Source organism: Ursus americanus, chromosome 32 (genome assembly GCF_024610735.1).
Source record: "Ursus americanus isolate L20-20 chromosome 32, mUrsAme1.1.p, whole genome shotgun sequence".
NCBI classification, from domain to species: Eukaryota; Metazoa; Chordata; class Mammalia; order Carnivora; family Ursidae; genus Ursus; species Ursus americanus.
Window position 1 is genome coordinate 2,647,365 of NC_142158.1, and position 19,038 is coordinate 2,666,402.

General features: G+C 46.5%; 8 non-coding genes across 8 annotated transcripts; 7 read left to right on the forward strand and 1 right to left on the reverse strand.

Annotated features, from left to right (window-relative positions):
* Window positions 1-2,608: 2,608 nt before the first annotated feature.
* TRNAR-UCG (transfer RNA arginine (anticodon UCG)) lies at window positions 2,609-2,681 on the reverse strand. The gene has a single exon. It is a non-coding gene; the product is annotated as a tRNA-Arg (tRNA).
* Window positions 2,682-4,976: 2,295 nt separating this feature from the next.
* TRNAW-CCA (transfer RNA tryptophan (anticodon CCA)) lies at window positions 4,977-5,048 on the forward strand. The gene has a single exon. It is a non-coding gene; the product is annotated as a tRNA-Trp (tRNA).
* A 3,028-nt stretch (window positions 5,049-8,076) lies between these two features.
* Window positions 8,077-8,147, forward strand: TRNAG-GCC (transfer RNA glycine (anticodon GCC)). Its single transcript has one exon. It is a non-coding gene; the product is annotated as a tRNA-Gly (tRNA).
* A 421-nt stretch (window positions 8,148-8,568) lies between these two features.
* TRNAM-CAU (transfer RNA methionine (anticodon CAU)) lies at window positions 8,569-8,640 on the forward strand. The gene has a single exon. It is a non-coding gene; the product is annotated as a tRNA-Met (tRNA).
* A 464-nt stretch (window positions 8,641-9,104) lies between these two features.
* On the forward strand, window positions 9,105-9,186 carry TRNAS-UGA (transfer RNA serine (anticodon UGA)). The gene has a single exon. It is a non-coding gene; the product is annotated as a tRNA-Ser (tRNA).
* A 1,108-nt stretch (window positions 9,187-10,294) lies between these two features.
* On the forward strand, window positions 10,295-10,366 carry TRNAQ-UUG (transfer RNA glutamine (anticodon UUG)). The gene has a single exon. It is a non-coding gene; the product is annotated as a tRNA-Gln (tRNA).
* Window positions 10,367-10,825: 459 nt separating this feature from the next.
* TRNAQ-UUG (transfer RNA glutamine (anticodon UUG)) lies at window positions 10,826-10,897 on the forward strand. The gene has a single exon. It is a non-coding gene; the product is annotated as a tRNA-Gln (tRNA).
* Window positions 10,898-17,818: 6,921 nt separating this feature from the next.
* Window positions 17,819-17,900, forward strand: TRNAS-GCU (transfer RNA serine (anticodon GCU)). Its single transcript has one exon. It is a non-coding gene; the product is annotated as a tRNA-Ser (tRNA).
* The last annotated feature ends 1,138 nt before the right edge of the window (window positions 17,901-19,038 follow it).

A 19,038-nucleotide genomic window follows, 5' to 3' on the forward strand; every position in this document is an offset into this window, starting at 1 on the left:
GTTGCTATAATCCTCTTTAAATAATCCCCTTTAAATAATTCTTTAACAATCCTCATATTCTTGCCAAAGTAGGAAATTTACCCTCCATAAATAATCTGACAATGATGTCCTCACGGATACCCTATGTCTTCAGACACCCAATCCAGTGCCTGGAATAAGGGCTTGATTAATGCCAGCTGCTATTGTAAGCATCATGTTTAAATTCGAGAAAGGGGACTCATTAAAAATGTTTCACAGGGAAACCTATCTCCTGTTTCTTGGTAAAGCTCAAAATATTTTAAAGCACCTGGTAGAAGACTTTCGAATGAAACAGGGCAGTAGAAAACATTTCTGAAAGTCAAGTCCACTTCGTTGCATGACACCTTCTCTCATGAGGGGAAGCGACTGCATCTGATCCTCTGTGGGAGATAGCTTTCAGATCTTCACACAGATCACTTTCAGAGCTAAAGCAGATCCCCAGGATCTCCACATTCCTGAAAGTGTACAACCATTACCACCATCTTCTCCGTGTGTGTGTGTGTGTGTGTGTGTGTGTATTAGTGTGCAAGTAGCTGATTCTGTCCTTCAGCAACGGCTCCATTCCGTGAACAGAAGGATGAGACATTATTGATAAACCACTGCTCAGGTGCTGCTGGATTGAAAATTTACCTGCAGCCCAGACCTCTCTTCTGGGCTTCGTAATTTATAGCTGTCCTGGTCATTTCTTTTGCAGGTGCATGGACTCCTCAAAAACAAGACATCCCCACATGAATGCTCCGCCCTTTCCCCACAAACTTGAACCTCCTTCAGCAACCCAAATTTCATCGGGAGCCAAAACCAATGACTGAGAACTCCCCTTAACTTTCTTCCTTTCTCTGACTCTCACCCCATCGCCCTTAGGTTACCAGGCCTTCAATCCAACCTCCTAATTATTTCTCAAATCTGGCTCTTCCTCCCAAGCTACAGAACCATTTTCTTAGATCAGCTTCTTACAGGTTGGCATTGGAGTCATTGCAACAACTTCTTAGAAGTGTTTTGGCCCCCAGGCTCTTGTCCTTGAACTGATTCATTCATTTCATCATTCTTTCAAAAGTTTTATTCTGAGGGGTGCCTTTTTTTTTAAATTGAAACTTATACTATAAAAATTCTCGAACATATAAAAAGTTGGAAGAGTAAGGGATTATCTGTGTACCCACCATCCAGATTCAGCAACTGTTAACGTTTTGCCATATTGTCTCATCTACCTTCTTCTTCTGGAACATAGAAGATTCCTTCGCAGACATCATGATGCATCCCACGTACACACATACACGTGTATCAACTACTCACATGTCTTATATAACTGTGACACCATTATCATCATGGAAAAATCCAGTGACTCTTTATAAAAACATCTACTATGCTGGCCTTATTTAAATTTCTCTAAGTATATCTTTTGGAGCTGGTGTTTCTGACCAGGATCCTATCAAAGTTCATGCATGCCTTGCATTGCATTTGTAATGTTTCCTTAGTCCCTTTTAGTTCAGAACAGCCTGCCAGCTTCTCCTTGCTGTTACTGCTTTGACATTGACTTTCCAAAAATTCCAAACCAATTGTCTTGTAGAATGTCCCACATTCTGGATCCCTCTCATTGTTTCCTTAAGGCATCTTTTAATGTATTCCTTCACCCTCTTTAAACGAGAAGTTAGTCACAATTATCAATTAGATCCACTTTGATTAGATGAGATTCGGGTTAAAAATTGGCCCTGACACCGTGTCCTTACTTGCGACAGCGCTTACTCCACGGGAGGGAGGCATTTGTCAGGATATCCCCCGACAGGGAAGATACAGTGGTCGCCTCAGGGCTTGCTTTTCCCTTTGCAATCAGCCAGTAATCTGGGGTGGGCCTTTAACACCTTGCACAGTTTCCCAAAACCCCTAAGGGTCCTCAGGGTTTTGAGATCGTGAATGCTCTTTGCTGAGTGTATGATTTCTCTGGGGATCGCAGATGGCGGGTCTTCCAATTCCACCACTCCCCTGCACTTGTTAGAGGGTGTTGTGAAGCTGACCTTTCTCCTGCTTTTCCCCGCCCGCGGTCTTTCCCGGGGTTCCCACAGCAGCTTCACCGTCCAGGGTCGCAGCCGTCGGGGAATGCAGCGCGCAGGGGGGCAGGGGCGCCGGCGCTCGGTCGCGGGTGTTCGCAGCGAGGGGCGCGAGTAGCCTGGGAGGCGTCGGGCAGCTCGCGGGGGCTTAGCCGCGGGCGTCAGGACTCGGCCGGCTCGCCGGCTGGACCCCGGGTCCGAGTCCGCGCCCCAAAGATCCTGACTTTGTAGGCGAGGGACGCGCTGAGAGGGGAGGGGGACTGGCCGGGAAAGTCTGCATTTCCGAGAAGCCACCAGGTGCTGCGGCTGGTCCGCGGCGCAGAAGGGGCTGCGCTGCGGTCGTGGGACAGACGCTCGGGGGGGAGGGGAACAAGGAACAAGAAGGAAGGAAGGGGTGTGGAGGAGACAGACCTGGGGGAAGGAGCTACTAGGTTAACATGAAAAGAAGATTCTGCTTGCAGACTTTAACTGAGAAAACAGCAGTAGTAAAAGTGGACCAGCAGGAACTGACCCGGGTGTCTTCACCGGAAAATAAAGAAACTCCACAACAACCACGAAGGGATTCGAACCCTCAATCTTCTGATCCGAAGTCAGACGCCTTATCCATTAGGCCACGTGGTCTTTCTGCAAGATAAGGGGGTGTGTGTCCAAAATTTGTTGAACGAAAACGATCTTGGCGTTGTAACTGCAACCTAGGGAAATTACTATTGTAAACCAAGGGGTTTCCAAAAATCTTCCAGTCTAGACTCCTAACCACAGAGAACATACTGAGGGTTCCGAGAGGGAGGTGGGTGGGGGATGGGGGAAATAGGTGATGGGGTGCAGGAGGGCACCTGTTGTGATGAGCAGGGGTGTTACCCATAAAGAACGAATGACTGAATTCTGCACCTGAAACTGATGTTCGACTGTATGGTAACTAACTGGAATTTAAAGAAGATCTTGAAGAAAAGAAATCCTACAGTCTAGTTGGAGAAACAAGTTGAACCTAACAGTCAAAAACACGGTAAAGTTACAACCAAGATAACCACCAGGGAGAGACAATAACCAATAAGACAGGGCTTTATCTTCAGACAGGATCTGGCAGGAAAGGCCACAGCGAGGGGACGCTTGAGCAAGGGCTGGGGTGGGGGGAGGCAAAGAGACACTGGATTGCTACCTGTACCTGGAACTGCCTTGGCAGGTAGCGATTGTGGATAAACTCGAGAATTCACTTCTGCGCACTCCAGAAACCCCACTCAAAACAACTCCAACGTAGAAGTTCAAATAGGACAAAAGCAGTTGGGGAGAGGCGATCACAGCAACAACACAGTTTGTGATCTGGAAGGCTGATGGAGGCGTGCTAGTTAGCTTGTCAGATTCGAGAAAGCTGAATCCTGAGCATGTCGTGTGGGAAAAGCAAAGAGGCGATCGGATTTACCCATAAACCCTCCATCCTCATGCCCCAGGGCCAAGCTCAGGGATTGTCAGCAGGGGCTTCATCTGGAAACTGCCTTTTAGGGGCAGAATTGTGTGTTCCCCGCTTCACATGAAGCCCTAAGCCCCAGTACCCCGGAATGTCACTGTATTTGGAGGTAGGGCTTCTGAAGACATAGATAAAGTAGAGTGAGGTCCAATGGGTGGGCCTTAACCCAACATGACTGGTGTCCTTATAAAAAGGGATTGGGACACACACACACACACACACACACACACACACACACACACACAGGAAGACACACCACGTGGGCCCTGGGAGAAGAGAGCCATCTACAAACCTTGCTGACAGGGTTGATCTCCCGCTTCTAGCCTCCAGAATCCCGTCTGTGGCCCTGACTTGTGGCAGCCCCAGCTCTTCTATTGCCCCTCCTTCATCCTGGAAGAAGACTGGACATTTATTTTCTTGAGAGACGAAAGTATGTGATCTCCAGGCTGGAGCAGTGATGCTCAAATTTCCCCTGAATCACGATCGCCTGGAGAACTTGTTAAAACACAGGCCTCTGGGGCCCACTCCCGGAGTTTCTCACTCGGGGGTTCTGGGGTGTGGACGGGATGTGCATTTCTAACAAGTTCCCAGCTGGTGCTCATGCTCTGGTTCCAGGGAGCACTTTCTGAGACTCACGGGGCTCAGGGAAGATTGTGCACGGGGCTAGCAGAAAATGGTAAGAGCTCGGTAAATATTACCCACCTGCTCTGAGCTGTCGCTCGGGGACTTGTATACAGACCAGAAGGCCCACGCACTCTGACTGACAGGGGCAAGTGAGAATTTTAGGAAGAGATGTTAGTAATTTATTTAATTTATTTTTATTTTATTTTTTTAAATTTAAATTCAATTAATTAACATATAGTGTATTATTCATTTCAGAGGTAGAGTTTAGTGATTCATCAGTTGCAAAGAGAGTTCATTTAAACTAGGCTGGGACTAGTTTGAGTCTTAAACTAGTTTGAGACTAAGCTTTTCAGCCGGTTGAAGTTGGGACTGGCGGCTGCTGAGAAAGGAGGGAGGCGGGACCGGGCCAGGGTGGGCACTGCAGGGCCGGGCAGGGCTGGGGGCCCATTTCCCAAGAGGGAGAAGTCTAGTGAATTCTAGGAAAAGTAGTAGTGCAAAATGTGTAACCATTATGGCTTCTGCTTCACTGTGGATCTAAACCCAACACGTACAGGATTTGTCTCCAAACAGGAGAACTTTCACAAGTGGAAAGACTGCGCATGAGAAAGCAGTGAATTTTCCTCATAAAAAGCACTTGGATTTTTGCATCAATGTTTAATCTGGTCGATTCCTTTCTCTTCTTAACAAAGCACTAGCGAGTTATGGATAGAGGGGAGAAAAATGATCAAAGCCACCAATAAAAAGAAATAAATCTTTAGAACCTGAAGGAGAGGAGAAAGGATTAATTAGGATTTAAATCCTAAATTAGAAGAAAAGACACTCTTCCCTGTGGCCTCGTGGCGCAACGGTAGCGCATCTGACTCCAGATCAGAAGGTTGCGTGTTCAAATCACGTCGGGGTCAGTTGTGGGTACTTTTTTAGGGTGAAAAAGAATTGAAAAGCAAGACCATTTCCCTCCGAGGTATGTATATCGTAGCTGTCTTTGAGAGGCTTCCAAGGAGCTGTGATTGTGAGAAAACAAAATTTCCTGAGTTTTAAAGGTCTTACTGGCTTTAGTGAACGATTCATGAATTGGGCAGTATTCCATCTAGCAGACAGAAAGGAGCTCCAGGGAGACTGTTACAGGCAGAAGGCACTGGGAACAAGGAAGTGATACCAGCCCAATGCAGATTGGTTCAGGCAGTCACTTTCCTTTAGGGATGACAGGCAACTATCAGGCTGATTACCTAACTAGTGCTGATCAGGTGATTTCTTCCCTGACTGGTTGGAGATTCCATGTCTGGGAGATGCTGAAACTGTGACTGTTAAGTCCAAGTCTCCCTTCCGGGATTGGGCTTAGCGTCAGTGACTCCATTTCGGGCCTGTGGTTCTGTTTTTAACTTGACAGAAAGAACAGAATATCCGCTCTTATCCGAGTTTTGTGGGAGGTGTTGTGATTCCTCTTTTGCCCTTAGCTTGCCATTGGAATTCTAAATGAGGGAAGCTAGTCCCCAAATGGACAGTGCACCCTTGGTAACCTTCTTTAAAGAAAGATTTAATTTAAACACTCTCTTCTTGGGCATCAGGGAATGCATAGTGTTGTGGTTTTCCTCTTTCTTCTCTGGTTGCTTTCCTGACTGTTCCTTTGTGTGTCTGCCACTAACAATGTGTGCATTCTTCTCAGCTCCACCGGCCCCACCCTGTCCCCACTGAGCCAGGAATCTAGAGCCAAACTGGACACATCCTCTTCTCTTCCCGATCTGAGCAGTGAGTTCTGCCGAGTTTTATTTCCTAAAACGTCATAGCCTGTCTGTCCTCCTCTCTACAAGGACCTCTTTTCTTCCATCAATATCTCTTGCCCGGGATGCTGACATGAGCCTCCTAACGCCTCTTCCCAGACCCCCTCTTGTTCAGTTACATTGGAATCCTTCTTATGCACATTTTTAAACACAAATCTTGTCCTGATTATCCTCCTGCTTGAAACAGCCACCTGCCTGTCACACAGACCTTCTTTCAGTTCCTCAAATACACGTTGCTCCTTCCCAGGACGGGGCCTTTGTGCCTGACCTCTCCTGTGAAAGGAATGTTCTCCCTTGCTTGCTGCATGATTCTGCTGCCCTGTGAGCTGGGGAGACCCCAGGCCCTGAGGCCTCGCTCCAGCCAGATCCACAGGCCTTGGTCTTGTCAGGAGAATGGATTCAAGGACAGACAAGCGGCACAGTGGATGAGTAACACGAGTGGGAAAGTTTATTCAAGCCAAAGCCCACTGTGCAGATATGCGAGCGTGAGTGGCAGCGGGAGGGAAGGAGAAGAAAGGGGTGAGAGAAAGAGAGAGAGAGAGCGAGCTCCCGGGAGCCAGCGATTACCCTGGAGCTGCCAGCTCCGGGGAGGGCTGGGTTCCTATCCTTTACTGGCAGCTGTGGACTATGGGGCGGGGTATTTGTTACAGGAGCCGGAAGCAGGGTTTCCCGCTTTTTCCTCCTCACTCGCTCAGGGGTTTCCTGTCGGGGCGCCGCCATCTTGGGCCTGTCTGGTGGGATCCGGCTGCTCGTGGATGCGGCCAGTACAGGCCTCTGACCTTCCCCACAGCCGGCCGTGGCCTCCCCTTGCTGGCCCCTGGGCATCCTGTTAGAGCCTCACGCCTCCCCTAAAAGTCCCACTAACATGAACACCAACTACGTGTGTTACGCAGGAGAAATAAGGTAAAATTTCTGACTTTCAGTGGTTCATTAAAAAGTTGCATGAAGTAAAAATCAGTAGCTAATATTTAACTGGTGGTTTTATACAATTTTCAAGTGGCTTTAATAGACATCAGTTTAATTTACCTTTAAAGCCCCTAGAGGAATGTAGGGCAACTACTCCAGGCTCCATTTATAGAGGAGAAAACAAGAGCTAAGGCATCATGTAACTTGATCAAGTTGATTTATATGTCTCAGACTGTCCAGTTCTGTTTTCTTCTCTTGCTAGGATTTGGAGAAACCTATTTTGTGGCCCACGTTCTTCCTTTAAGATCAACACTGAGAGCCATTTAATTTGCTAATGTAGCTTCCAGCCATTCCTCCCCTTCAAAGCATCCCAGTCACAGCTGCCAGGTAGATCCAGTAAGTTCTCCATGCTGAGGATGACGGGAAAAGATAGAGACGAGAGCAACATAGAGGCATGTGAAAAACCTCCTGGCTTTCACGTGCTTCATATAATTCAGACTCTCAGAGTCCATTACCTCCCTGAAACCCAAACCCGAGACTCACTTCAGCAAAGATAATTTTCATCGATTGTCAATGTTTTCTCTGTGTTGGCTTTTTCTCCAAACTACTGAAAAGTCCTCAAAAACAGGGGCCATAACTCCTATTTATTTCCGCTCCCCCTTTGGCTTTTGGTTCCAAAGCCCCACGCGGACTGCAGCCGCTGGTGGTCATCCTCCCAAGCAGCAAGTGATGGGGATGAATGTAAGGAGTAGGATTTGGGAGAATTCCAACTTTCAGCATTTTCTTTACTATTCTCACTTCTGAAGATGATGCCTTCATTGTCCAAACTTGAGTCCCCACAGCGGGATGACAGTAGGTGTTTTTTCCAAAATGAGATAACTTATTTCAAACTTGGATTGTGGGCTGTGACCTAGTAATTAACCGAATTGGCTTGTATCTTAAAAACGAGAGATTTTCAGAATTTGTTTTCATTAATGATTTAAAAGGGGGTGAGGGGGATGGAGAAAGACATTTTTATATGTTGGGTATTTATACTTGTTTTTCACCTCTAAAAGCCTCCAAGGGCCACATACCAGTTTCACCTTTCTTCTATGTTAAAGAGTTTTCTGAGTGTTTAGGTATAGCCTTTTCTTTCATTGGGTTTAAGGAAATCCTAGAGAAAAAACATACAATCTCACTATTTTACTAATAAGGCAAAGAATGAACTATAGTTATGAGGATAAATAAAGAACATTTGTTTCATCTAGCATTGGTGGTTCAGTGGTAGAATTCTCGCCTGCCACGCGGGAGGCCCGGGTTCGATTCCCGGCCAATGCAGTGTCCTCTTTTTATGCACAGCAGGGGCAAAAACATTTTCACGTAAAATTACAAACTAAAAATACTTTGAAGTAACTGTGTTTCTCGTATACGAGTATGGCTGAGAAAGATCAAAGTTAACCCTCCTCTCGCAATTTCACCTTTCTAAATTATGCTAATTGGCATGCATTTGGTTTTCCAATGACCTGAAACCTCATCCTGTCGGAGCGGGAGTACACCCCGACCTCAACTGATTGGTCTTTCGGAGGCGAATTGTAAGTTGCTAGTATTTGAGGGCGGAGTGTAGCCAAGTGCTGAGATCAAGGTATCCTTATCCTGTCTTGGCAGTGAGCACTGAAAAATAACCAGAAAATTCAGAAGAAGGAGCCAAAATTTATTATTTTGAAATTTAAATTTTGAAAAACGAGCTCTTTAGATCGTGAGCAGAGTGGCGCAGCGGAAGCGTGCTGGGCCCATAACCCAGAGGTCGATGGATCGAAACCATCCTCTGCTATCTGTCTCTTTGGCGTCTCTTTTGGTTCAAACGCAAATTTTAGAAAAAGGGAGTGAATAAAGTCGATCACTATCAAGAAAAGGTTTGTGGACCAGTTCTGGATGAGTAAGAATCCCCACGATAATTTGTCTTTACAATCCCGCTTCCTGTCTTTAACAGAAGCAAATCTATTCATTGCGGCTGGTTAGTCTGCTGTAATTCAGTCTCCGACTTGGGGACCACTGCACCTGTTAAGGACTGAATGCGACCCTCGCTAGGGCTTTGGTATCTCGCACGTCAAGCAAGAGCTGCAATTCGTAATAACTTCTGTTACCAGCATCTCGATATTCAAAATCTTGTTCTATTTAGTGTGATGACAGGTACTCCAGAGCAGTTGTCATGGAAACCAATAGAAAGGTCAGTTTGTAAACTGGAAAGGTATTATTCCTCATGGGAATATATCCAGACAGCCAGGGAGCGGTTGGGTAGTCGTGGCCGAGTGGTTAAGGCGATGGACTTGAAATCCATTGGGGTCTCCCCGCGCAGGTTCGAATCCTGCCGACTACGGAGTAGTGTTTTCTTTCCAGGTGTTACACCTGCTAGACCAACTTTGAAAACAGCAAAACACACAAAATAGCACGAAATACACCATTTTCCTGGGTATTATTATATTTCTCCATGAAATTATAAGCAGGTAGTCTAGTACTCTAGTGTAATAGTAGGTGAAAAAAAATTTTGAAAATGATTTGGGAAAACACTAGGGATTTCTGAGACCACTATATAAAGATGCTGAAAAAATGCCTAGGCTTTCATTCATTCTTTAATTTGCTATTTCCTTATCCGAAATCCAGCCCGGGTCTGACTTCTGAAACCACACTTGCCTCTTACTTCTTCCGCTTGTCGTTTTTGCAGGAATTAGGGCCCATCCAGGGCATCACTATCCTACTCGTGAGCACGTTTGGTGTTTTGGAATCATTATCTGAAACAGAAATTTCCAATCTTTCCTCCTTCTGGAGCCCTCTTATCATTCCACTCAGGAAGCCAGAATTGCAGAGGGGAAGTACAGGATAGAGAAATTTCAAAACTGTTTTCAGACGTTGGCTGAATTTTATTTTAAAAAACTGTTTTGCTTGATAAAACTAACACCTACACAATACTGTATATGCAACATAAATAAGAGTAAATGTAACAAAAATCTATCTTTTATCACACTTGCAATCGCTCCATTACAGAATGCAGATAAGCAAAAAGAAGGAAGTAGAAATACCTAGAAATGTGAAAGTTCTCAATCCTTGAAATTACTGGTAAATTCCCGAGTTATATTTAACTTTTTTTTCTTCTTGCATTTTCTATATTCATATATGTCCTAAGAGATTTTTCGGTGTTGACAGTTTCCTCTATAAACCCATAGGTAGACAAATGTTCACTGTCCAGGTTAGGAATTTAGTAAGTACAGTTTTGATTTTTCTAGGAATAACGGTACTCAAGACCTCCGTGGGCCCTGGGGAAAATTCCAAGCAAAGAGGAGCCCTGTTGGGCTTTTCCCCTGCGGAGCAAGTTTGTTGCTTCCTTGGATTCGGGGACCGTGAACCTTCTCCACCTGTCTGGTACAGGTACTCACGTGCAGCTCGCTCTATGAGCATCCAAAAGCTTGCCCGGGAAAGAGGATCTCTGTGGCCCCATGGTGTAATGGTTAGCACTCTGGACTTTGAATCCAGCGATCCGAGTTCAAATCTCGGTGGGACCTGCTGATCTTTTAACTAATCTGTCTTCTCTTAAATCACCCCCACGTCCTGACTTGGCCAGAGGCACCTGAGCACTTGCGCACCTCAACAGCGCGTCCCAGTCGGCAAGCCAACAATGTTTTCTGCACTTTTTTCTGGAATTCTTCGTCGGTCCTCCTGTGCCCCTCCTCCTTCGCTGGGGAATCAGGTTATTGACCCAACGCCCTAAGTACTGTTTCACACCCCAGAACTCAGTTCTGGGTTCGGGTTCCATCAGTTTGTAACACGAACTTGGCCTTGAGAAGTTGGTAATGCATATGAGCCCCAGTTGTCATGTTTATTTTGGAACATTTGCTGTCTGGGAAACAGCAGATTTTCTATTAATGTTTAAGAAATTAAACTATGGTCTACACCTTGCTGAGCACAATGACAAACTCTGCATTGAATATTCATAGATATTCCATCAGGACCATACACAAGGTGGCCCCATGGTGTAATGGTTAGCACTCTGGACTTTGAATCCAGCGATCCGAGTTCAAATCTCGGTGGGACCTGCTTTGATTTTTGGTGACCTCACCCCATATTTCAAATCACTATTGCATCCTGGTGTGTGAGCTGGAACTTTCCATTCATGCTTTCTTCACCCGAAGAGCTTCCGGTAACTTCTTTCTCTCGTCTCAAGCTTATGAAGAGTGACCTATTTATATCACCTTTGTGTCCTTGTGGAACACTCACTCTGACTCCCTGGGTTCCTGAGGTTCATCTGTTTAGTCTTAAGGCCCTAATGGTTCACATGTCAGAAGCCCCTCCCTCCTTTCTTCTCGGAAGCTCCTCAGAATGTAAGGGCCCCCTGCAAGAATATGCATAACAGTGGCAGTAGCAGGCTCCTCAGCGAAGGACTCTGGAGAGCACTGTGGGCTCCAAAGCAGCGATTCGAGTCCACGTCTCTTTGGGGTCTCAGCAACATGTTGGGGGTTTCCCTCTGGGTTCTCCTGACTCATTTGCTCACCTTCGAGGTGTACACGTGCCATTCACTCTCAGATCAACAGCCAAATCGACACAGAGACCCTGGCCAAGAGAGAACTGTCTCTGACTAACCGCCTCTGGATTCCTAGCCCTGCTCCCCCTCACACTCCTTGTCCCTAGTTTGCCTTTCTGCTCAGAGCTTCTCAGATCCTGGTCAGCGGGAATCCTGGCCCTGGTGACCAAGATTTATGTTTTACAGCCCCTAAACGAGGTCCTTCCCTTCATGGAGCCCACGTAAAGTGTTCCATCAGCTTCGAAACACTAACACGTCCTGCCAAAGTTCTGCTGCGCGATGGTACAGCTGTAGAGTACGTCTGAGAGCCTCCATGTCTGCCCCCCGAGGCTCCGGGTGCACCTCCAGCTAAAGTGTCGCCTCCGTTATTCTGAAGCTACACGGATCTGTTAGGAGTACTCAGCGGTCTTTCAGTGGCACCCAACTTCAAGGGCCTCATGACGTGACGGGTAGCGCTTGGACTTCAAATCTCAGTGGACCTGTTTCAGTTTTGGTCACCTTGCCCTTGTGTTTTCCCGAACCAGGGGTCCGCTTGCGTATGGACAGACACTCCCTTAGACTTGCAGCTCCTCCCCCACATCAACACCCAGCTCCTTGCTTCCCTCTGGCTACTGACAATTGCACTCTCCCCCTCATCCTCATGTCCTCCTAGAATCTCTCCTCGTGGTGCCTATTTCTGCTCCGCCTGGTGTCTGAGGTCGGTCAGATCCCCGAGAGTTAATTATGTGCTCCGTGATGAAGAGTTCGTATGTCACAGGCCCCACCTCTGACTTGTCTCCCCATGATGTCCGTGCGCATCCTCTGTAGACCTGAGAATGTCCAGACCGTGGAGTGAGACCCCCGCCATCATAGTCATTTGAGAGTTTCCATCGTTTTCATACAAGAAGCTATCTCCTAATGTGTCTTAGATTGAACTCATGCCCACACCTTGAAGATCGACTGACCAGATGTGAGAGTATGCATGACTTCCCTTGAAGGTTTGTTATACACAGGTCCCGTGGTGTGACGGTTAACCCTGTAGACACTGGACCCTAAATTCCTTCTCTTGACTCTCTTTAGTTCAAGCATATCCTCCAGTGCTCTCAATGACAGCAAGAGAAGAGCCCCCTTAAACTCCTCTGGCCTCTAAACATTGTTCCAGAAAAATCCCTGCGAACTTCCTCATACCTATTAGAACCCAGTCATGGTAATGTTTTAGAACCTCTGTATTAGTTTCCTGCCACTGCTGTAGCAAATTACCGCACATTTAGGCTCAAAACAACACAAATTACTTTTCTTACAGTTCTGGAGATCAGAAGTCTAAAATCAAGGTGTCAGCAGGTTTTCTGGAGACTTCAGGGAAGAATCTTGTTTCCTTGCCATGTTTAGCTTCTAGTGGACTCTCCCCTGCGTCACCTCTTGCTTTCATAGTCATGTTTCCTATTATTGACTCTGTCCTTCCTCTGGGTATCCTTGGAAAATACAGGATAATCTCTTCATCTCAAAATCCTCAATTTAATCACATGTATAAATGCAAGGTAATGTATTCACAGGTTCTGGGGATTGGGATGTGGGCCTTTGTTAGAAGCCACGGTCCAGCCTACCACAGCCTCTATGACTAAATAGCACGTGTCTACTAGTGGTCTTTAGAGTGATTCTATTGATCAGGACTTTTTTCAAAGGTAATATACAGATCTCATTTCCACACATGTCTTTTTTTCAAGAGACTCTTCTGTAGGGGCTCCATGGTGTGATGATTGGCATCTGAACTCAGATCTGGCAATCTTAGGGTACCTTGTGTTTCCACCTTCTCAACGGCCTTCCCTCCCATCCAGGATCTCTGGGCCATCAGGTCTTCCTGAGTTTATTGGTTATCTATCTATTGTATAAATTACCACAAGATTGGCACTTAAAACAAGATGCTCTTCATCTTACAGGTGTGGTGGGTCCCGAGGGTCAGCTGGGACTTCTGCTTCCCGGTCTTTTGTGATCTGCATTCAAGGTGTAGGCTGGACTGGAGTCATCTCAAAGCTCAACTGGGAAAGGATCCATTTCCAGACTCGCATGTGTGTGGCAGGCTTTAGTTCCTCAAAGGTTGTGGAACTGAGGGCCTCAGCTGCTGGCTGGTTGCTGGCTGGAGTCGGTCCTTGGTTCCTTGCCACATGGACCTTAGCAACATGGCAGCTTGTTTTGTCAAAGCATGTGAGCTGAGAAAGCAATAGTGCAAATGTTTTGGTAAATCGGAAATTACAATCTGTTCTAATCTAATCATGCAACTGAGATCCTATCACATTTACCGTGTTCAATAGGTTAGGAGCAAGTCACTAGGTCCAGCCTGCACTCAAGGGAAGGAATTTCACAAAAAGGATGTCTACCACACCGGGTTTCAAAGACCCTAGCGATCCCGAAGCTGAATGAGCCCTGTCTGGCTTTGGCCTTCTTCTATCACTGATACTTTGCAAGCAGATTGATTGATTGATTGATGTCAGCAATTGCTATATTGAGAGCAATTCCTGGTACCTCCCAACTGGGAAAATTACTTCTAGGTTTTAGCTTTTATAGTTTTCCTTTATCTTTCTTTATAATTAAGCCAGCATCAAAGAGCTAGACTATCACTCTTCTAATAATCACTCCTGACAAGTGAATCAGAATCTCATGGTATAATGCTCGACTTGACTATTTTCCTAAAGTTCCTCATGGATTCGAATGTGCAGCCAGCAGTGAGGCCCCCTGAGCTAATTTTTCCCTGACCGCCCTATTCAACCAGCTCCCCGCCCAAGGCATTTACTACTCTCTGACATACCGTATACTTTGATTTTTTAATTATTTATTGCCTATTTCTGCATAATTCAGTTTCAGCAGGGCAGGGAATCTTTTGTGTGGTCCATGCTCCTGTACTCAGAACAGTGCCTGGCATACGAGATGCTTGATAAATATTCTTGGAAAGACTGAATAAATGAATCAATGAGCTCTTCAGTTTGGCCTCGGTCATCGTGTTTGACAATTCCCAGCCCTAACCGTACCGAACCCAAACACATTTTTTTTTTCTTTCCAGAAACATTTAGAATCTGTCACTCACTTAAGCTTAACAACAATTACAGCTTCGTGTTTTTTTACTTGTTTTATAGGTATTTGTTATACTGATTTGATAAGTAATATGTTTGCTATTTACTAACTCACTCCTTGACCTCCTTAGAGCACGTGCCCGCGCGCACACCCAGAGTTGTTTCGTTTTGTTTTTGTAATGACATTGGATATAGATGAGAAAGAGAAAAGCAGCCCCTGGCGTCCAGGAACTGACGTGACCGTCCACGAGGCCTGGGCGTTGTCAGGAACTGGCCTGGCAGTCACCGCGAGGCCAAGGGACTTCTCTGTGGAACAGAAACAATCTCACACAACAGGCGCGTCAGACAAGGGCTTTCTCTGATCATGATGGTGTCAGACAGAAACAAACAACACCATTTCATAATCTAGTCTAAGAACAGACAGCAAAAGAAGGGCACTGTGTGTACCACAAAAATACCAAATGTCTTCTGCCGGCTAACACAAGGTACCACTAATTTCCTAAATTTAGCTTCATTCTATTCTTACCTTTTTCTAGATAGAATTTATGAAGATCCCAAATCACAGAATTGTGCCCTCCCTTCCCGACAGCACCCAACCCAGGACAGAGCCCAGCTTCCTTGTCCCCTCCCTCAAATCACCGACAGAAGACAAATGTTACAATAAGCGTCCCCCCTTTTATTTATTTATTTATTTATTTATTTATTTATTTATTTATTTATTTTTCAAATTTCAGTATAACATCGTGGAAGTTTAAGATGCGCAACATGCTGATGCCTTTATATACGGCAGTTTGGTTACCATGCGGCATTTCCTAACACCTTCATCGTGTCACATAAGTACCATTTCTTTTTTGTGTGATGAGAATATTTAAGATACGGTGTCTTAGCAACTTTAAAGTATATAATATAGTATTGTTGACTATAATCATGAGCTTCTCCCCCCACACAGCCCCTGGTAATCGCCATTCTATTCTGTATTTCTAAAAGTTCAGCGTTCAGCTTTTTAAGATTCCATGTAGAAGTGCAATCACGCAGTAGTTCTCTTTCTCCGTCTGACTTGTCTCACTTAGCATAATGCCCTCAGGGTCTACCCAGGTTGTCACAAATGGTATTCTCCTCCTTTCTCATGGCCGAGTAAGATTCCATTGTCTGTGTATCTTTGTATATACACAAATGCATATGGTTTCTCCATCCATTCCCCGACCCTTCGGTTGTTTCCGGGTTTTGGCTTGTGTAAATAACGCTGCAGGGAGCAGGGCAGTGCAGGTGTCTCTCCGATTACCTGTTTTCATTTTCTCTGGATAAAACCCCAGAAGTGGGATTGCTGGGTCACATGGTAGTTCCATTCTGAATTTTTTTTTTTGAGGAACTCCGAACTGCTTTCCACAGTGGCTGCACCAATTTACATGCCCACCCATAGTGCACGAGGGGTCCCCTTTCGCCACAGAGTTGCTAACACTTCTTATCTCTTGACTTTTTGGTGGTAGGCATTCTAACAGATGTGCGGTGGTAGCTCATTGTGGTTTTGACTTGCATTTCCCTGGTTATTAGCGATGCCGAGCATACGGGCCATTTAGATGTTTTCTTTGGAGAAACATTGTTCCATGAAAGGGAGGTCTACACACAATGACCTCCAAACGCCGAAGGAGCCAGAAGACTGAAGGAATAGGCCAACAAGTCTAGTTTGAGGAGAAACGGTGTGTCAAGGGGATTTAGGGATAGAAGCGTGTCTTGGGTGACTCCATCTCCCGTAGGACCTGCTTTTCTAGCCTTGGAGGCTGGGAGCACGTGCAGGGGGCCCACCCAGAGGAGATGCTGGAGACTCACAGGTGTATCTCAAGAGCAGACTGAGGACACCGTGCGGGTGTACCTATGAGGGTGTGGCTAGGCGGAAAGAATGTGTGTGTGGGGGGCTTGGAGTGTGTACGGGGGGCTGTGCTCGGGAAGGCTTCAGGCCACAGAGTGGTCATCAACGCAGATTTGTCTAAAATCGCGTTAGTCTGGTTCACACAAATGTCTACACGGTTCTCTGACCATTTTTAAATTGGACTTTTTTGTTGTCATTGAGTTGTATGAGTTCTTTCTCTATAATAATTTTGGATATTAACTCCTTATCCAATATACGGTTTGCAAATATTTTCTCCCTTCCACAGTTTGCTTTTTCATTTTGTTGATTTATTTTGCTGCGCTGAAGCTTTTGAGCTTGATAGACTTTCCACTTGTTAATTTTTTTCTTTTGTTGTTTGTGCTTTTGGTGTCATATCCAAAAAATCATTGCCAAAATAAATGTCAGTGAGCGTTTCCCCCTCATGTTTTCTTCTAGGAGCTTTATGGTTTCTAGGTTTATATTTAGGTCTTTGATTCATTTTGAGTTTATTTTTGTTAGTGGTGTGAGATAGAGGTCCAATTTCAGTTTTCTGCATGTGTTTATCCAATTTTGGATAAATGCAGTATTTGGGTTATATCCGATATGAAGGTTGTGTATGACCGTCATTATGTTGAGGTACATTCTCTCTATACCCAACTTGTGGAGAGGTTTTTTTGTTTTTTAATCATGAAAGAATGGTGTGTTTTGTCAACAACATGGCATGACATGTGAAACATGAAAGGACGTTTGTGTTTAGTAAGGTCTTACTCCCCCTTTTACTGAGATCCTCCAAGGTCTCTGGAGGTGTGTGCCCTTGACGGTTGCTGCTTACCCAGCCCGCCCAGCTGCGGGCGTGTTCCTGGTGATCTTTGGCTGGAGGGCCCTGAAGTTGGCAATAAAAAAAAAAAATAATAATAAACGACAATAGCAAATTATCCTGTTTAAATCAAATTTAGCTGTACAAAACAAACACTACAAATCGAAACAAAACTCCCTCCGATGGTCCTAAGAGTTCAAAATCTTTGGTGTGACGCTGGGAGCCAGTTCCAGATCATCTGGCCTTCAGCCCCCCCGCCCCAGCCCCTCACCCGTCAGCCGCTCGCGCGGCCCCGGAGGTGAGGACTCTGAGAAGCGCTGGGTCCACAGGGCGGACACCTGACGGTCCCGCCGAGGAGTTTCCTGCAGCAACAGATGCAGCACAGCTCGTCTCACGACGGTCTCGGGACACGTGGCCTCAAGGAACGACGAAAACCAGTTCGACGCTTACAACAAAAGCAGTCGTGACCTCCATTCTCCGTCGCGGGCTGCCAGGTGTCCTGCGGAGCGGTATTCGGGCCCACTCCACCCCAACCCCTCCTTCCCGGGACTGTAGTCTCTTCTTCTTTTTTCCTTTCTCAAGGCAGGGGGGTCACTTGCGGAAAGCGAAGAGGGCTTCTTCATTAACAAAAGCATATAATCGAGTAACGGGACTCGCCGCGCGCTCCTCAGAGCACCATAGTGTTTATCTGATGGCCCCGGCGCAGGTGACGAGGTGGCCGAGTGGTTAAGGCGATGGACTGCTAATCCATTGTGCTCTGCACGCGTGGGTTCGAATCCCATCCTCGTCGGCGGCTCCCTCACTGCGCCGCTGGAGTGAGGTTTTAGCTCTCTGTGGACGAGAGGATTCGCCGTCTCTGCCGGAAGCGGCCGGGCTGCAGGAAAAACCCCCAAACAGGCGAGGCCTGCGGTTTCCTGGCAGTGACTTACCTCTTTAACCGTTTTACGGAGGTTTCCAGGGCTGGGGAACTCGCCGCCGTCCCCTGGGCGGGCGTGTTGCCCCGACTCCGCTCCCGCGGCGGGGGGCACAGGTCCGCCCCCGTCCCCGAGCCCCCGGGGTCTCCACTGAGGTCTGAAACTCGGGTTCCGGACCCTCCGACTTTCTCACGCAGGTGAGCGGCTCGCGCAAGCGGCCCTCGGCCCCGCCTGTCCGCGCTCGCCACCGAGGTTGCGGGCCCCGAGCGCCCGGGAGTTTCCCCGACGCCGCCCCCCGCCCCGCATGCGTGACCTCGGCTCTCCCGGGTGAGGTCCTGCGGACCGAGGGCGTGCGGCCGCACAGGCGATGCTAGCGCCCCCTTGTGGCAAAAATCCTTTCTCCAGGCCCTGAGCCTAGTTCCGCAAAGGAAGGCATCATTCTACGTGTTTGTATTTTAGTTGAATTACCTTAAATCAAAGATCTTTTGCAAGCGCTCCGGCCTCTATTGGCTTCTCCGTTCTTTGGTCATCTTCTGCCATTTGCATCTTAATTTGAGCACATAATCCCATAAAATCGCTCCTGTCACCTCTTTTCACTTCACTGTAAACTAGAGCAAGGGGTCAGGTACACTGTAGAATCACAGAATTCAGAGGGACAGTAGAGATGATGTCTCTGAAAACGTTCCCCCTCTATCACCTGTCTCTGTTTTACAGATGAGGAAACTAATTGTTTTAAAAATCATAGAACGAGCCTTTCCTTATTAAGGTTCACGGGAGCCGAGTTCTTTCAGATCAAGTGGTTAGGGTGATGAGGCCTTTCCAACATGTTCAAATCCTGCGACTGACTCTGTGACTTTTGATATCTAGAAAATTCTTATAAGGGACACTTGTCATGAGCCAGTGGATCTTCCAAAGCCTATGAGGATTGAGGCCTACAAAGCATGAAATTTGAAGCGATATCTGATTTTGAATTTCATCTAACAATATCTGGCTTATATGGGATATGTAGTTTGC